Raw genomic sequence first — 8790 nt, forward strand, 5'->3', positions numbered from 1 at the left:
GGAAAAAATCAAAACAATTTGCAAATTTGCAAAGACTGACAAAATAAAAAGAGAAAATACACATTTCTCAGCAATATGAGGAATGTAATGGAGAATATCATTAAAGATCCTACAGCTATTCAAAAAATGATTTGAGAGTACTATAAACAACTTTGAGTTCATAAATTTGACAAGTTAGAAAATGGGCTCATTCCTTGAATACCACAAGCTACAAAATCTCAACCAAGGTAAAATAGATAATCTAAATTATCCTGTAACCATTAAAGAAATTAAATTCCTGATTTTAAAAAAACATCTCCAAAAACCCCAGTTATAGAGTTCTCTGAAAAACTCTATTAAATATTTAAAGAATTAAGACCAATTCTACTTTATATTTTCAGGAAAACAGAAAACAGAACACTAATTCATTTGATGGGGTTAATATTGCTCTGATATAAAAACTGGACAAAGACATTATAAGAAAACTACAGAGCAATATCCCTATTAATATGGATGCAAGAGTCTTTAACAAAATCCTAGCAAACAAATTCAGCAACATATAAAGAGGTTTATAAATATGGCCCAAGTGAGTTTTATCCCAGGAATGCAAGTGTGTACAGTATACAAAAAATTAATCAATATAATACACCTTACTGATAGAACAAAGGACAAAAACCATATGATTATCTCAATAGACACAGAAAAAGCATTGGTAAAATTCAACACCCATTGATGACAAAAATGCTCAGAAAGATAGATGTAGAAGGGAACTTTCTCAACTTAACGAAGAGCATCTACAAAAATCCTACAGCTAGCATTATACTTAATAGTGAAAGACTGAGTGCTTTTATTCTAATATCAAGAACAAAACTAGGGATAGTCTTTTCATACCATGCTTATTCAATATAGTTTTAAAATTTCCAGGCAATGCAATAAGGCAAGAAAATGAAATAAAAGTCATACAGATCAGAAAGGAAGACATCTGTCTCTAGCTGCAGATGACTTATTAGTCTATGCTGAAATTCTCAGGAAATTTACAAGAAGTCTTAGAACTAATAAGTGAGTTCAGCAAAACCTCAAGATACTAGATAAATATATAAAATTAATTGTATTTATATATATTAACAATGAACATATGAAAGCCAAAATTTAAAATCTAACAAGATTTTCAATCACTTTAAAAAAATAAAGCACTTATGTGAAAATCTAGCAAGACATGTACAGGACTTCTAGGCTGAAAATTATAAAACACTGATTAGAAACTTGAGGACGATATATATAAATTTAAAAAAATCTTGTTTATGGATTGGAAAACTCAACATAGTAAAAATATCAATTCTCTCCAAATTAATATACAGGTTTAACTCAATTTCTATAAAAAACCCAGGAAGATTTTTCTTTGTTGCTAAAGACAAGATTATTCTAAAATTTAAGTAAGAAAAGAAAAATAAACTAGAACAACTAAACACGTTTAAAATAGAGAATAAAATGGAAGGATCTGTCTAATTGACTTCAAGACTTAAAGCTACCATAATTAAAGCTGTGCAGTATTGGTGGAGGGATCAACACATAGATCAATGGAACAGAAAAAAGAACCTAGAAATAAATCACACAAATATGCCCAATTAATTTTAGACAGAGATGCAAAAGCAATTATGTGTAAGAAAGATAGTCTTTTTAAAAGTCTATCAACTAATGCTGGAAAAATTGGACATTCATAGGAAAGAAAATGAGCCTCGAATCAAAACTAATAACTTATTCAAAAAATTAACTGAAAATGAGTATGGACTTAAATGTAAACTTTAAAACTTTTAGGAAAAAATAATGGAGAAAATCATTGGTGTCTAAGAATAGGCAGAGTTCATAAATTTGACACCAACAGCACAATCCATAAAAAGAAAATTAATAAATTAGACTTCATCAAAACATATAACTTTTTCTTTGCAAAAGGCCCTGTTAAAAGGGTGAAGATAAAAGCTAAGAACTGTGAAAAAATATTTGCAAATCACATATTTGCAAAGGACTAGTATCTACAATATATAAAGACTCCTAAAAAATCAACAGCAAAAAAAAAAAAATTCACCTTGAAAATAGGCAAAATGTATGAAAAGACATTCTACCAAAGAGAATATAAAGATGGCAAATAAGCACATGTAAAAAATGTTCAATATCATTAGCCACCAGGGAAATGCAAATAAAACCATGAGATATCACTACACACCTATCAGAATGGCTAAAAAAAATGTGACAAAACCAATTTTGATGAGGATGTGGAGGTACTGAATCACTCATACATTGCCAGTGGGAATACAAAATGGTTCAACTACTCTGGAACCCAGTTTGGCAGTTTCTTAAAAACAAATATGTAACTACACTATAACTGGGCATTTATCTCAGGGAAATAAACATTTATGTTCATAAAAACATGTATATGAATGTTACAGTATCTTCATTTGTGATAGCACAAAACTGGAAGCAATAACCTTTCAATGGGTGAATGGTTAAAACATTGTGGTATGTCGATACCGTGTAATACTGACACAATAATAAAAAGGAATGAACTATTGGTATGTGCAACAACCTGGATGAATTTCCAGAGGATTATACCAAATGAGAAAAAGCCAATTCTAAAAGGTTATATATTTCATTCAAATACTTTTAAGATGACACAACTAGAGATGGAGAACAGAGTAGTAGTTGCCACTATTTAAGGAGAGAGTTGGGTAAGAGGGAAATGGGTTTGACTATAACATGGTCATATGAGTGATTCTTGTGATTAACATACTATTCTGTACCTTGACTATCAGTGTGAATATTCTAGTCACAATACTATACTATAGTTCTGCAAGATGCTACCATTGGGAGAAACTGGTTAAAGTATACATTGGATTTCTCTGTACCATTTTTTGCAACTGTATGTGAATTTACAAAGGGGACCCCCCAAAAAAAAACGGAATTTTTTTTTTGGAGGGAAGGCTCCTTGTAGACAGGCTTAGTAGTTCTCTAGGAAATCATCGACATCAGTGTACCAGCTAGTGTTGTTGTGAAAGGCTGCATTCGTCTTCTGCATTTTTTTTTTGAGATTCTTTCAACATGTTTGCCCATTTCATGATGGGTGATTTACAAGTGCACCTGCCCACACCGTGCTGAGAGTTCAGCAGTCTACGACCTAAAACAGCATGAACCCCTTGCCTTACCCTCCTTATTCACCCGATCTCACCCTGAGTTACTTTTTTTTTTTTTGGTTTTCCCAGAGGAAAAAAGTTCTCAAAAGGAAATGTTCTGTTGGTGTGGAAGAGGTGAAACCAAAAATGGCAGAACCACTGAAAGGCATCAAAATTAACAAGTTCAAAAATTGTTGAGCAGTGAAAAAATTGTCTTGATAGGTGTATTGCCTCAAACGAAGAGTACTTTGAAGATGACTGAAGTTTAAACATGTAAGGATACATTCACAATTTTTAGTAAGTTCTGGGTTTGGGGGTTCCCCCCTCATACAATGATCTCAAAATTAGAAGTTTAACTTAAAAAATCCTCCCAATTCAGATTCTATTTGTACTAGTTAGACAACCTAAAATAATGCATTTTTGTTTATCCATGTTTCAAAGAACAGTAAAATTGCTCTATTTGGTTTATGTGTGGCCGGAGGAGGGGGTGGTGCAGAATTCAGCAGTTCCAACTGCTCTGAGTAAAATTCCCTTTCCTATATGAATATTTGTACGCAGGCAATTTTAGAGTACCATAATTTAAAATGGTGAGCCACTGGAAAAAAATACACCTTCCAATAATCAGGATGTGTTTAAATAAATTAAATTAGGGTACTGTATGTTATTTGATAAATAATTTACAAGCACAAAAAGCCATATTTTTAAGGACGATTTTGTATTGTGTGGAAAATGATCATGAAATAGTTAACAAAAATTAAGTTAAAAGGCTATAAAACAACATAATGATTACAGTTTTATAAAACTAAAATGTAAAACTATTTGGGCATGACTATAAATGTATTTTAAAAAGCACTAAATTATTGTCTATTCCCAATTTTCTGCAATAGTAATGTATGACTATAAATGGAGAGAAAACATATTTAAAAATTTTTAAAAATAGTTTTTCCAATCAAGGTTAAAAGTGGTGAAGCTATCTATATAATTACAACTTACTATAGGCCAAGTATGGTGTCTCATGCCTGTAATCCTAGCACTTTGGGAGGCCAAGGCAGGAGGATCGCTTGAGACTGGGAGTTCGAGACTAGGCAACATACAAGACAATGTGCTTTATTATTTTATTCTAGATGAGATGAACAGTACACTTTGCTTTGCTCAATGAATCCCTGGATGCACATTGCTGACTGGAGTTCTGCAATTAGAACAATACATATATGGGAATACTTTGTAGAATGCTATTTCTGCTTCAGTTATACAAATGTTCTACAGTGTCCTCTCCTTTCTTTCCATTAAAAAAATTCTCCTAAAACAATTTGTCAGAAAACTATCTGTGTGATGATGTTGGTTTATTTAGACACCACCACCTTTCCTCCTTTCTATGAGGATCATTTGCAGTTTTGCAGACAGAATTGTGTTTTTGGCTTCCCAATTTAGGTGTGGTGTTTGCTTCCCATCAATGTTGTCTTTCAACTTAGAATCTCCCTCCAACCTGATTAAGGGACTTTCCAATTGGCTTTCCAGTCTGAGGAATGAGCAGAGCTAATAAAACAACATCTATTATTTTTCTTTTACAAGGCTATTGAATTGAATTGTGCTGAAATGCTAAGAATGGACCTCAAATAGATCTAACAATTAATACAATTTTTGTGTCTTTGGTTGGGTTACAGCGAAACTGTTGCCTAATATAACAAAATAAAGATATAGGAATGGATTTTGTAAGACTGTTCCAACGTATCAACCATTTCTCATGATAGTTTATAGTGCCTAGCTCTCTTTGGTATTGCAGTCTTTATTTATTTATCTATTGTTTTGTTTTCTATTTGGAACTAAAAAGCCTTCATTTCCATGTCGATGTAATGACAGATGAGTCTCTACTCTCCAAGTGCCCCAGAGCATATTCTGGGTAGCAGAAGATGTGAAACGCATAAAGAGAATGGCTCCATAGCAAGTTCTAAACAGTGAGAGGATTATCTTGTTTCTGTTGCTCTGGAGATGTTCACTCATATTCACATCATCATCCTTTGTACCAGTGCCTTCTTGTGAAAGATGATGTTATGGGTGCACATTTACAGACATTTTGCCTATTTCTTCTCAGAAAACAAAAAAGAATGTATACCAAACAGTGACTGAAGTATCTTTGTACATTGATTTCTCTATCCTCTTTTTCCTTTTTGTTTTTATTTGGTCTTCTCTTCCATTTCCTTTCATCTTCATGCACTTTTTCTTTTTTTGCTTTAGAAGTCCAGTTACCTTGGAGTTTATTTAAATTAAGAGAAGAACGTCATAATGTTTTTAAGCAATATATACTTGATTCATTAAATAACGATTGTGTGACAAATAGCAGAAAGAAATTAAGGAATGTTGCACTTGTGATTCATACAAAACATTAACATTTTAGATTGTACATAATTAAGAAATATCTTAAACACTTTTTTTGAAATACTGTAGTAGCCAATACATATAGGCATGCCTTAGGTGGGCATAGGAATGCAGTTTAGAGAAGAAAAATAAATCAAAAAGGAGCTACTTAACTTCTTTAAAATCACTGACCAAAAAAATAAACATTGAACTTTTTCACACTGATTTTATGCAACGTTTATACAGTATCTTAACTCAAATCCAAGAGCAACAGTTTAGAATCTTCTCTATTTTTGGTAAACAATTGCATGGTAGACTTAGATGGCTTTTTCACCTGTATTTTACCTGGGAGTGGCCTTTTCAATTTTTCATTTGAAAGAGGGAAAGTTTGGAATTTTTATACTGATATCACCAGTGTTAATATTTCTTGGGATCTCAGGAAGACTCATATTCTTTACAACTGATACAGCACGAGCTGGAGCTCCCACTAAGCCAGACTCAGATATCTTCAAGTTATTTTATGCATCAATTTTCATAATAATCTTATTCATGTTTGTTTCTAATACCACCATTTGCCTATCACCATTTCTGCAAGAATATTGTGAGCCCTGTCCATGTGGAGAATCAAATCTACTTCACAGACATTTTCAAAACATTTTTCTAAGTCTTCCACAAAATATAACGTTGTATAATGTCTATAAATCAGTTTATTGTAAGATTTTCCAGTTAATAATCCTGCTAGGAAATTATAAACATTTTCATCTCTTTTAGATACTGAATAGAAAGTCTCCCTGATGATCTGCTATTGTGTATCTTCAATGTATGATTGGTAGAATTCGGAGAGCCACAGCTTCCAGTGGTTGTTAAAGATGAGAATAGCCTTGATCTTGCCTGGGCCAAGCAGATCAGGTGGGTACTGAGGGCCAGGGCTGGGTCAGGTGCACGGCCTCACTTTGGGACTTCCCAGTGAATTTTTCCCTACCTCTCCCACTTCATGGACTTTCTTTACCTCAAGTCAGGTTCATCCTCCTTTATGTTGTTAACTATATAAAACATGAAATTGGTTATGAAGGATTTGAAAAGACTTCCCACCTCTCACCAAGAATGTGGAAATAGCTGAAAATGTAGAATTATCTGAATATTTAGACCTTTTTCAGATTCATCTTTATGGGTTGAAGTTATGGTGAAGTGAGAGGAAGCAGTATTATCTGTGGACCAAAATAAAGTTACTGTCAACTTTTAACTTCAAGGTTTATTTCAGGTTGCTGAGTCAGAAGTCAATCAGTAAAATTGTTCCACAGAGCAATGTTTTTCTTAACTGAATAAGTCTCAGTTTCCTTGTCTTTAAAATGAGGATGATAATACTAAGACATAATTAATACTAATTATGGGAGAAATGTACCAGATTGTGGGAGGACCTTAATTACCTTAAATTGCAAGACAAGAAATGAAGACTTAGCTGTTACACAACAGTGAATCATTATTTTTCTTTTTTAAAGCAGGTTCGTTTTAAGAAAATTTGTATGATGCTAGTGCATGGCAGGGATTAGAATCAGGAGAGACAAAAGGCAGGCAAATTATTTGACGTGTCCAAATGATGTTTAATTATAATAATTGTTAACACTTATTGAGTGTTTACTATATTCTGAGCATTGTGCTAATACTTTATCTTTCTTAACTTATGTAATTACTTCAGCCACCCTATGAGGTAGGCAATATTTGTTGTCTACATTTTCCAGATGAGAAAACTGAAATACAGAAAAATTAAGAAATATACCTAAACTGTTACTTAGTATGAAGTCATCAAAGAAGAGATTAATAAATGGTAGAACCAGGATTTGATCCTAGACTCTCTGGCTCCAGAATCCTCATTCTGTGGCATACTGCTTCTTCTTCTTCTTCTTCTTTTTTTTTTTTTTTTTTTTTTGGTGTACTGCTTCTAATGTTTCTGTCAATAATTCCCTAGAGCACCACCCATACATCTATTAGCAGTACGCCAAAACTATTTCGGGAGGGAGGGGCATACCTCATCAACAAGGGTACCCGCACGATCAATGTTTATATTCCTAACCCTGAAATGTACCCCACTTCTTTATAAAACAAAAACATTTCACCATTTTGGAATTTTTTTTTCATTTTTCTCAGCACTTTAATTTTTAAGCAAAAAAGAATAAAACTGAAGTAACTAACATTTTTGTTTTTAATTTTTAAAAAATGAACAGATAAATTATATGTATTTACAAGGTACAATATATTGTTTTTAAGTATATATAAATTGATAAATGACTAAATCTAGCTAGTTAATACATTTATTCCCTCATATAGTTATCATTTTTGTGGTGAGAACCCTGTATATTTACACTCTTAACATTTTTTGCTACTACAATAGATCTTGTATTGTTAACTATAGTAATCATGTTGTATGCTAGATTTCTTGAATGCATTCCTTCTATCCAACTGACATTTTGTATCCTTTGACCAACAACTCCCTCTCCCCAGCTCCTGGTAACCACCATTTTATTCTTTACATCCCTAAGAGCAACTTTTTAAGATTCCACATATGAGTAAAATCAAATGATATTTGTCTTTTGGTGCCTGGATCATTTCACTTGACATAATGTCCTTCAGGTTTATTTATATTGTTGCAGATGACAGGAGTTCCTTCTTTTTAAAGACTGAATAATGGTATATATAACACATCTTGTTTAACCATTCATCAGTTGATGGACACAGATTGATTCTGTATTTTGGCTATTGTGAATAATGCTGCAGTAAACACTGAAGTTCAGATATCTTTTGACATTCTGATTTCATTTTCTTTGGATGTAGTCCCAGTAGTGAGATTACTGGACCATATGGTAAATCTATTTTTAATTTTTTGAGGCATCTTCATACAGCTTCCCATAATGACTGTACTAGTTTACAATCCCATTGATAGTGTGTAAGTGTTCCCTTTTCTCCACATCCTCACCAACAATCATTGTGTTTTGGATAATGGCCATTCTAACAAGTGTGAGGTATTATCTCATTTTGGTTTTGACTTGTATTTCTCTGTGCTGCCTGTAGCTGGGAGAGTGGTGACACTGGTAATATAAAACTGTCCTTCTGACCCTCTTCAGTGTGTCTTTTCTTATTATTATGCTGCAGTCAGGTAATATGACCCCTTGCCTGGATTTGTTAGCTCTTGTGAAGATATTTTCTTTTTCTTTTTCTTTTTTTATCAATATTTTAAAATATGATATTGTGGGGTACAGTTAAGGGTTAGGTATACAAATATGCTTTGTTCAGGCAC

The 8790-nt window shown here is 32.8% G+C and overlaps 1 pseudogene; it reads right to left on the reverse strand.

Annotated features, from left to right (window-relative positions):
- Positions 1-5866: 5866 nt before the first annotated feature.
- LOC110595285 overlaps positions 5867-8790 on the reverse strand; it is an 11430-nt pseudogene continuing 8506 nt past the window's right edge.

The sequence above is a fragment of the Carlito syrichta genome, unplaced genomic scaffold (assembly GCF_000164805.1).
Source record: "Carlito syrichta isolate Samal-C Ts95f unplaced genomic scaffold, Tarsius_syrichta-2.0.1 Scaffold289003, whole genome shotgun sequence".
Lineage (NCBI taxonomy): Eukaryota > Metazoa > Chordata > Mammalia > Primates > Tarsiidae > Carlito > Carlito syrichta.